The following is a 9,752-nucleotide window of genomic DNA, read 5'->3' on the forward strand; positions in this document are numbered from 1 at the left end:
CAAATACCAGTGTTGGGTAAAAATAGGAAGGGGGTCAAAGCTAAATTTACAGTATGGAATATACAGGGAGAAAGGTTTGAAAATCAGAACAATTGTCATGACACGATTATACATTTGCTAATGAAATAATAAGGCCAAGATAAAATTGATATACCAAAACCCCACTTCCTAGTGTAGATTCTTGCTGCCCTTTGGTTAGGCCAACACTAGGGATGTTGTACAGGAGTATGTATATGTATGTGATCAAATTTAAAAAAATCTTATCTTATGCAATGTTAGACATATTGATCTACAGGGCGTTGCCCCTGCATAGGATAAAGTTGAAGTCACAATAATGGTCAAAGTTTTACAATGCAATGTCAAAGAATAACCAAAACAATATTCAAAAAATCTTAAGAATTGAACATCAATTCAAGATGATTCATGTAATGTAATGTCGTGTTTTCTTGGGTGAGGGGGGGGGGGGGGGGGGGTATGTACAGTTGTAAGTATTGTCTACAGCTACACTGTGTGTCAGTTTTTTTCAGTTGGTAAACGAAAATTTTATCAACATATACGAAGAGGTTCTTGCAGAACTCCTGAAAGTATTTGACATGGTAAGCTATTTCATGTTGCACTGTGAGGTCTATTCCAATTTTATACCCCCGCTTGAAGAGTTGGGGGGTATAGTGTTGGTGGTGTCTGTCCTGTTGTCCATACATCTGTTACACTTGAGGGTACCCATCTCATATACCACTGAATAAAACTTATTGAGACGTTCACAGAATCTTTACTACATAATGCCATTATGCACCTCCTATTTTACATTTAGATCGGACAGATATTTGGGATTTTCCATAGCAGAACATGGACACTGCCATTCTTTTTATGACATTGGGGATACACATCTCTTATCCGCAACTCCTATTTGCCCGAATTAAATTATGACTTTTACAGAATTCTTCTGACATATATAGTGCCATTATACTCATGTAGGGGTATCATTTTGTGAGCTCAACACTCACAGTACACCTCTAATATTGGTAACTCAAGTGTCATTACACTGTATGATTAATCTTTTTCTTTAAAAAAAAATCAAACAAGAACTTTAAAACAGAACGCATGTATAGCAGATCAAATTATTTTAGGTCTTAGAAAGGTTTAAACATGTACCTAAAAGTACTGTAATAAGTTATTACAGTACTTGTTACTAATAACAATTTTTTTTATATTTATTATCTTTTTTATTTCTATTATGATAAAGAATAAAAACACTGAAGAGAAATGATGGTGACATAAGCTTGTTTCTCAGTAAAACTAAAAGCCAGTTAAACTTGACCTATCTTTATTTTTTGTAAATAAGTACTAAGTATAGTATTCAATATATATGTTTTGATCAAAAGGGGAAAAATCCCTGAAGTCTAAAATATGAATTGTGACCTATTTGCACTTCAAAAAAATTTAACATAAACAAATTATGTTTATAACTTTAATTAAAGGAGTAATAAGGTTTTAAAAATTTTATGCATGAATATTATTGCTATATCTCTAGAACAAAAGCAGGGGATAAATTTCATTTATTCAAATTATTGAGGTTATAAATAAATTTTCAATGAAAAAGATGAGTTAATTTTTCATGAGTTTTTATGAATGTAAACCTTGTGCATTTAAATAAAACATCGAATGGTTTATTTTCAAATTTAGATTTAAGTCTCTTCTAACTGTTTGTCTGAGGCCCGAAAAATAGTTCTCAGTAATGACTACTTTATTGTAGGAAAAGTTTTAAGCCATTATAAAATGAAGATAAGCAAATTTGCATGCATTTCTTATTTGAACTCCTTCCACGTGAAAAAAAAGTTCCCAAGAAAACTCTTTTAAAAAGCACTTGACTCTCTAATTTTAATAACAATATGTTAGGGAAGTATATATACAATATTTTATGAATATGTAGATTTATAAAATATCAATTCTGTCACTTTAGAATCTTAAGCATATTTTCTTAAGTAATACTAAGTATTTTGATATACAAAAGGAAGCATATATACCAGCAACTTTATATCATAATTCAAAATGTACATAAAATTTAACCATTGTAGTTTAATTAAAAGCATTTTTTCCTAATCTAGCTGAAAAAAGGAGCTACAAGGGATGATAAAGCTCATCTGTGGGAATCATCCCAGGTTTGAACAATATCATTGTATACGTATTTTTCATAACATCAGCCCTGGCTTTAATCAAAGTAATCAACAGAACTCTTTTTAAAGAAATCTTGTTTTCATCTCCTTTTCTAACTTTAAGCAACTTTTCTGGAAGATTTTTGAGGAGATTTTTGAGATTTCCTGAAGACATAAGGGAAAGTGTGAGTGAGAAATTGTTTCAAAATCGTTTGGGTAAGCATTTAATTAACAACAAAAAGGGAATGCGTAATATTCAGATAATCTTGAGTTATTTTGAAATCTTTAATAATGTTATTTTTATTATGTATACGTTATTGTTCCTTTTTTTATGAATTTTAGTGTGGTCGAGAAGAGTGGACTCTCGATCCTCATCAAATAGAAATTAAGGCTGTGGTACGTAAAAAAAGTTATGGTAGATTAAAATTAACTATTTATGCATAAAAATATAACTAAAATAAATTATGATAAATGTTATTTATCTTTATTACTTTACAAAATACATTCATTGTGATTTTTTATTGCGTGTCAGGGAAAACTGATTATTTATAATGATTATAATAAAATATTAATTAATGTTAATTATAGTAAAATTATGCATCTGTAGTACTTTAAAATGATTGTTTGTTAATAAAATGTGGAACGTAAGATTCAAAATTGGTTTAATTTTAAACTATAGTAAATGTTAAGTTAAACATTATTGACATGCTCAAATGAGTTCTCTCTTCTTAAAATTTGTCGTTTTTATGTGTATTCAATAAAGAAACTACTGGTATTGAAATTGAGAGTGTAAGGACCAGGAAAAGAGTGTATTTAAGAAATGAAAAAAAAAATCTTTATACATGTATATCGAGATTATAATACAAGTATATGCAGACACATTGAAATTGTACCAGCCTTAAACAGTGTCAAACAGTTAAGGTTCATCTATCGTCTGATAAGAGAGATTACTCTTATTGAGATACTGTAAAATCACATATTTTTGTGGGATCCAATTTTTTCACGGTTTGAAGAAAAATTAATGATTCATTGGGATTGAATTTTGTGGTTGAGGAAAAGCTTGGTTATTTTATTTTTGAATTTTACATTTCGTGGAGAACATAAATTCATATGTCTCTTCACACCGATCCCCCCCCCCCCAAAAAAAAAACAACAACAAACAAACAAACAAAACCTAAACCCCACAAAATTAAAGATTTAACTGTACATTTTTAATATTCTTATTTTGAATTGTTATAATGGCTTCTTTTTCATATTTTGCTATGCAATGTATGCTAAAATTGTTTGATTTTTTTAAAAATTATAAATTAGATTTTTGTTGAAAATCATAAGTATTAAAGCAAAACTTTTATATGTGTGAACAGAGGTATGATAGACCATAATTTTCATCTTTTAACATACCGGTAAATTGAATATGATTCAGCCACTGTGTCTTAATTTTGATTAATGAATCTGTATATTTGGCTAGATTCTTCTTCAAAGAATCAAAATAAGTTTGAAGGAAGAACTGCGAGACCATCCGGATTTAAAACAGTTTATTTTATGGGTGAAATGCTGGTGAGTATGCAGATTTTGATTACATTGAAAACAGAAAGCTATATAAAAGTACTAAATATAACCGTAAACTATCTGTTAATTTTCTGAACAGAATGTTATATGAAGTACCAAAGATGACCGTTAACCATCTGTAATCTTCCAAATATAACTTTATTGGTGTTGTTCATTTTAATGCCATGCCTTTTTTTATTTTGAAGAGAGATGAAGCCTTGTACAAGAAAAAATAAGTGAGTTTAACGTTTCATCCAGATTCTGTTTAAATTTAGTGGTATTTCTGAAAGTAAATGCCCGAACATCAATATTTTTTTCATCATCCAAAATTAATTTTTACACACGTTTCAAACTTTAAAAAAAAACCTTTCCATCTCTCGAGAAACATGCTTTACTTTTATTTGTCAAAAGGATTAAAGGTATTTTCAAAATATGTATTGTTTTACATTTTTAGCTCACCTGAGCCAAGAACTCAAGAGCTTTTCTGATCAAAAATTGTGTTGCAGTACTTAATTGCTTGCTTTAGAGGCTACATGGTGCATCGTGAATACAGGAAAGATAGGGCAGCCATAGTCAAAATACAGTCAGGCATCAGAAAATGTCTCGCTCGGAGAAGATATGCAGGACTGAAAGATACTGTAATTGGAGTTCAGAGACAATTCCGTCGAAAATTGAGTGTAGCGAGAATAAGAGAAAAATTCTTAATTACCAAGGGCGCAGCCATCACCATTCAAGCCCACTACAGAAGGCATCTTCAGCAGAAAAACTACAATCAAACGAAGCGAGCAATCATAAAACTGCAGACATTACTTCGCATGAAAATGCACAGAGATCTGTTTCTACTCCGAAAGATGGCTGTCTGTAAAATACAGAGGTGGTTCAAAAATATAATGAAAAGAGACAGGGATAAAACAGAATACCAGATGACAAGAAAATCAGTCATATTTCTTCAAAGTGCTGTAGGAGGTTGGATTGCCAGAAAACAAGCAAAACAAAGAAAACTTTCAATTATCCATATCCAGGCTGAGATCAGAAAGTTAATTATTCTACAGAAGTTTCAGATATTGAAGAAGTATACTGAGATTTGTCAGTGGCGCTATCGGGCCAAGTAACATGGGAGATTAGTTCATCGTCAGTATTTGGTCCTCTGTGAAGCAGCTTTGAAAATGCAGTCATGCTTTAGAGGAAAACAGACTAGAAAATTGATGTTCTTGAAACAGGAAAGTGCCAGAAGAATTCAGTCATGGTACAAAGGCAGAAAACAGCACATATTGTACACAAAACTAAGACAATCAGTCTTTTTGTGTCTAAAAAAAACTTTCAGGGCAAGTAGATTGACACAGACAGATCGAAGAAAGTTCTTGATCATTAAAAGGAGCAGCTCTTACTATTCAGACATTTTATAGAGAATACAAGACAAGATGTGTGTACCAAGAAATGAAGCAGACCATAATGTTGCTCAAGTCAGGGTCTAATGCTTTTGTGGACAGAAGGAGGTTAAGGGAACTTCAAGAAGCTGCAGCTATCACTCAGCGGGTTCTTAGAAACCACTTTCACATCAAACTTGTCAAGGTTAGACTAAGTGAAAATATTTCATTTGGCATTAATTAAAAATGAAAAAAGAAAATCACATGAATGTTTTAGAAAATTCTTTTAATAAAACACAAATTTTAAAGGAAAGATAGTTAAGTTTGTAAAATAGCTGATCAACGAATCAGTCTGAACAATGTTGATAATTGTAAAATCTTCAATAGATAATTCAAATTTTCTATGTCTATGAGTGACTCGGGTGACCTTAAGTTGCCATCTGTTTTCAGTCCATCGTTTTGCGCCGTCCAGTTGAAGAACTGGTTAATGCGAATTTGTATTTTGCCATGCGCTTTGAAGTGAAAGTTGCGGGTCCTTCGGATGAGACCTAAAAACCGAGGCCCTGAGTGCCGAGTAAAGGTCAAAATTTGAAGCCCTTCACCGGTATATGGTGACGTCTCTATATGAGTGAAAAATTCTCGAATGGGACGTTAAACAACATACAAACAAACAATCAATCCATTCACCTGTCCATTCATCACAACTTTTGTCTGACAATTTAACTTGAGTTAGTAATCTTTCTACCAAAAGATGTTATATTCACTACAAAATGAAGGATTGTAAAAGTACAAGGCACATTACTTGGAAAAATCAGGGTTTAAAGTAAAGAGATGTTGACTGTTGTTTTAGGATATTTGCTTTGATCATATTTAGTGCTGTAACTTCCATTTCTTAACATACCATACATACTTAGGATTGTTAGAAGAAGATGCCAGTAGATTGTATGTGACTTGATTAAAAGTCAAGATCAGGAGTCAAAAATACAACTGCCTACTGCAAATAAAGATTGAGAAATGGTGGGGATGGGATTATACATTAGAATCATTTTTTGTCAGTCTCAGCTGCCTTGCTATCATTGTCTGGACTATAAGTTTGTATTCTTTCATTACTCTAATAACTTATTTGTACGGGTAACATTTGTTGTTCTACATTTCTTACATTTCAGGAGGAAGGGAAGATGGAGCAAAACATCGAGTCAGAAAATGAAAGCTAAGAAATTAGGGGTATGTTTTATAACACATTAACTGTAAATTTAGAGCAAATTGTATGGGGAATTAGGAGTAATGTTTATTCTAATAAAATGCAAAACTTCAAACAATTAAAGTACATTACTATATCAACAACTGGTTTTAGTGTACAATTTATTTTTTCTTTTATCCATCCTCATAAAACAGCTTAAACATCTTTGGACTGTTATAATAAGAATTTCATGTTTCTTGGTCACTTATAACACAGCGATGCTATAAGTCTTCAGATAATGAGTTGTTGATGTTCAAACATCATTGCTGTTAAAAAGTTTAAGACTATAGAACCTTTTCTAGAACTCAAAAAAAAGTATAGGGGTCATTTGTTAGGTGCATGTACTTCTAGGGAAAAAAATCTCTTTCAGAAGTCCCGAATGTCCTGTTTAAAATTATTATTGTTTGACGTCATGACAATAAATATTATCATCTATGTCAAATTTAACTGTTAAGGTGCGGTCACACGATACGATTTTTCATTCGATTTTCCATCCGATTTTTCCATTCGATTTGCTTTCGACTAAAATCGTACCGTGTGACCACCCAAGTCGAAAGTCGAAAGCAAAATTTGAAAGTCGATTGGAAATCGGATGGCGTCAGATTTTCAATCGACTTTCTGGTGAAAATCGTGACGTCACAATGACATTTCCCGCGACGCTAAATGAATAGTCGTTATTTTTGTCATCCATAATGAATGTATGAATTATTAATTGACAAAATATAAGGATACCCAGGAAAAGGCAATTATTGGGTACAAATGGCTAATTATATAAAGTATACAAGTCATTATATAAATAGTGCACGTTTTTGAGGGTAACAGTTGAAATTGACACCCCAAGGAAAACCATTGTCAACCGACGCGTCAGCGGAGGTTGAAAATGGTTTTCCGAGGGGTGTCAATTTCAACTGTTACCCTCAAAAACGTGCACTATTTATTTTATTATACTGAATGTCTTTATAATTGATTTCGGATGTCGAAAAAAAATTCGGAGATCGTCGCTAAGTTCACGCTTAGAAAGCTTTCAAACTCCCCGCTTCTATTTTTCTCAATAAGAAAGCATCGGAAAAGATTTACCAACCTCTTTATTGTTTGTTTGCTACTCAAAAAGTCCTTTATCATCTAAAGTGTGCACTCGCAAGGATGTTTCGTCTGTCGTTTGTTGTTTTCAAGTAAGCTACATCGGACGCAAGCTTTTATTGACGTCGTTTATTCTGCTTCTTTCAAACGCACAACCGACGTTTTGAGAATTCTACGGTGAACCGTACGCGCATGATTTGAACGCATGTGACATTGTCGTAATGTTACCCGTTGTCAAGTGTGTTGCTAACGCTGAGGGTAACATTACGGATTGTTAAATGCGTCTAAACCAATAAGATTTTAGTATTTAACATGAAAGTATAATAAAAACTATTATTTCATTATCGTAGTTTGCGAGGACGGAGATTCATGTGTTTATAGAATGCCAATTTACGATTAAAGATTTTTTGTTGTTGAATATCATAAATTTAGCTTGATTCAAATCATCGCATTTATCTTTAAAAAAAGAAGTTTAAGCTATTACTTTTAAAACCAGCACGGATGTTTATAAATCTAATTAAAATTAGATCTTTCATGTGCTTATGTTGCTGTAATTTAAGATCTGCGGTACACACCATACACAGGCACTTGTTTCGGTAATAAATTTTGAACCCATGGTATAATAATAACACAAGGTATCTAACTCCGAATTACACGGAGTCCCCCCCTCCCCCAGAATCGCACTCATTTACACTTTCAGAGGAAATACACTGACAAACTGTTTATACCTATGTTTTCTACGATAATTTATCTACACAACCATATATGGATGCTTGTCTTTATTTTCTTTAGTCTACGTAAACAGCGTCAAAACTCTGCTCGCCGTGTGGAAAAGTCGAATTCAACCATGAAATGGTATGTGCTAATCCCGCACAGAGAACAAAATTAAAAAATGAGTGGGTTTAAAAATTCAATTCCAGTGTTTAAATATTGCATGAGTAAATAGAACTTGTTTACGTCTGATTTTCCCTGAAAACATTACGATGTTTATCCGATGTAATTTTAGAAACAGATTTTTAGCCAATCAAAATCTCTGTGCGGGATTAGCACATACCATTTCATGGTTGAATTCGACTTTTCCACTCGACGAGCAGAGTTTTGACGCTGTTTACGGAGACTCAAGAAAATTAAGACTAGCATGCCACATATGGTTGTGTAGATAAATTATCGTAGAAAACATAGGTATAAACAGTTTGTCAGTGTATTTCCTCTGAAAGTGTAAATGAGTGCGATTCTGGGGGAGGGGGGGACTCCGTGTAATTCGGAGTTAGATACCTTGTGTTATCATTATACTATGGGTTCAAAATTTATTACCGAAACAAGTGCCTGTGACACCATACCAGTACTTCAGTATGCTAAGGGTTCACGGCGAGATACTTTTGACTTGACGCCGCGTAAACACTCTAATCCTATTAATAAAATGAACAAGTAGTTTTTTTTAAGTAATTACATGGATTCTAATTATAAGCGTTCGTCAAGAGATTCAACTTATTCCATGTATATATATATATATATATATATATATATATATATATATATATATATATATATATATATATATATATATATTATTACCGAAACAAGTATATATATATATATATATATATATATATATATATATATATATATATATATATATATATATATATATATATATATATATATATATATATATATATATATATGTAAACGTGTAGAATAATTTAAAATGGTAGATTTTAATTTTCTAGAACTCACACATAAAAGTACTAAATGAAGTGGTTAACTAGATTAGGTTTTTAATTTTTACTCCTACAATAAGAGCCTCTGTAAACGCCCCTACTCCCTTTATATACGGAACTACTAACGAAAAAAAAGACTGAAAAAAACTATTCATGTTTATTAGGAGAAATTACGTTGCTGTCTTTTCTCCTTGAATTATCTTCCTTATTTCTTTTCACTTCGACGTGATGTAGCATTGTACATGTACATGTACTTCTAACTACTGTATATTATATGTTTGTTTGTTATTAATTTTGTAACTCATGTACATGTACCAATACTTTGGTTTGAATGAATAAATTGTACTTGGACTTGGACTCCCCCCCCCCCCCCCAAAAAAAAAAAAAAAAGATTCAACATTGAATTCTTTAAAAATATTAATGTTTAGTTTACATATCATCAGGGAAGTTTTTAAGTCTAATTTTTATTTATTTCATTATTATTATTTTTTTTAAGAAGGTAACATTCTTTACTTACCAACCAAAAGTTACTTTTATTAAAATTTTGATGAACTTAATTATTGGAGCGTCTGGTGAATTTGATTTACAGTGTACCCAGTCACGCATTTTAAATATACACATAGTAATCAATGGGCTGTAAATA

At 31.8% G+C, this 9,752-nt stretch overlaps 1 protein-coding gene across 1 annotated transcript in view; it reads left to right on the forward strand.

Annotated features, from left to right (window-relative positions):
* The window catches only part of LOC133200172 (abnormal spindle-like microcephaly-associated protein homolog), a 28,948-nt gene that overhangs the window by 17,996 nt on the left and 1,200 nt on the right, over nt 1-9,752 (forward strand). The window lies entirely within an intron of this gene.

Source organism: Saccostrea echinata, unplaced genomic scaffold, assembly GCF_033153115.1.
Source record: "Saccostrea echinata isolate AGI-Se365-2 ecotype Australia unplaced genomic scaffold, CSIRO_AGI_Sech_v1 ptg000002l, whole genome shotgun sequence".
In the NCBI taxonomy this organism is placed as follows: Eukaryota; Metazoa; Mollusca; class Bivalvia; order Ostreida; family Ostreidae; genus Saccostrea; species Saccostrea echinata.